The sequence below is a fragment of the Nematolebias whitei genome, chromosome 3 (genome assembly GCF_014905685.2).
Source record: "Nematolebias whitei isolate Nwh7 chromosome 3, NemWhi1, whole genome shotgun sequence".
Taxonomy (NCBI): domain Eukaryota; kingdom Metazoa; phylum Chordata; class Actinopteri; order Cyprinodontiformes; family Rivulidae; genus Nematolebias; species Nematolebias whitei.
This window is the reverse complement of record NC_056500.1, coordinates 3,012,748-3,013,677: the sequence shown is the minus strand read 5'-3', so window position 1 is coordinate 3,013,677 and position 930 is coordinate 3,012,748. Positions and strand designations below refer to the sequence as shown.

The window sequence follows — 930 nt, the reverse complement described above, 5'->3', positions numbered from 1 at the left end:
CTAAAATCTGCTGCTGGATGTCTAACGAGCTAAAATCTGCAGCTGAACATCTTAATGAGCTAAAATTTGCAGCTGAACATCTAACGAGATAAAATTTGCTGCTGAACTTCTGACAAGCTAAAATCTTCAGCTGAATGTCTGACTAGCTAAAATCTGTTACTGAACGTCTGGCAGACTAGCTAAAATCCACTGCTTAACATTTGATGAGCTAAAATATATTGCTGAATGTCTAATAAACTAAAATATTTGCTAAACTTCTGATCAGCTAAAATCTGCTGCTGAATGTTTGATGAGCTAAAATATATTGCTGAACGTCTAAAGAGCTAACATCTGCCGCTGAAGGTCTGAAGAACTAAAGTCTGATGCAGAATGTCTAATAAGCTAAAATCTTCTGACTTCAAAGCTAAATTTTTTTATACATTAATAATCTGTGATACCTCATTAATCCGCGTCATCGTTTACACTGTTTTGTTTTTAAATTTTTTGTGTGTTTTTTAACAATCTAACTACTTCTCAGGTTTGTGCTCTTTTAGCTGTTTGTATATCAAAATGTTCGGCTCATTCAGGAGCTGAGTGCCGTGACTTGTTTTTGTATAATGTCTAACTCTTTAGTGCTTTTTACACGATCACAGGCTGCTCGATGGTGGAATCAGCTTGAAATGTTTTGCTGAAACGGAACTGAGTGTAGATGACAGATTTTTGTGGTTGAGCCCCTGATGAAGCCCATATACTGACCTGTCTCTGACCTGTCTCTGACCTGTCTCTGACCTGTTTCTGACCTGTTTCTGACCTGTTTCTGACCTGTCTCTGACCTGTCTCTGACCTGTTTCTGGCCTGTCTCTGACCTGTCTGACCTGTCTCTGACCTGTCTCTGACATGTTTTTGACCTGTCTCTGACCTGTCTCTGACCTGTCTCTGACCTGTTTCTGA

The 930-nt window shown here is 39.2% G+C and overlaps 1 protein-coding gene across 1 annotated transcript in view; it reads left to right on the top strand.

Annotated features, from left to right (window-relative positions):
• The window catches only part of LOC119430457 (phosphodiesterase 4D interacting protein), a gene marked incomplete in the record, with an annotated part of 68,222 nt that overhangs the window by 59,190 nt on the left and 8,102 nt on the right, over positions 1-930 (top strand).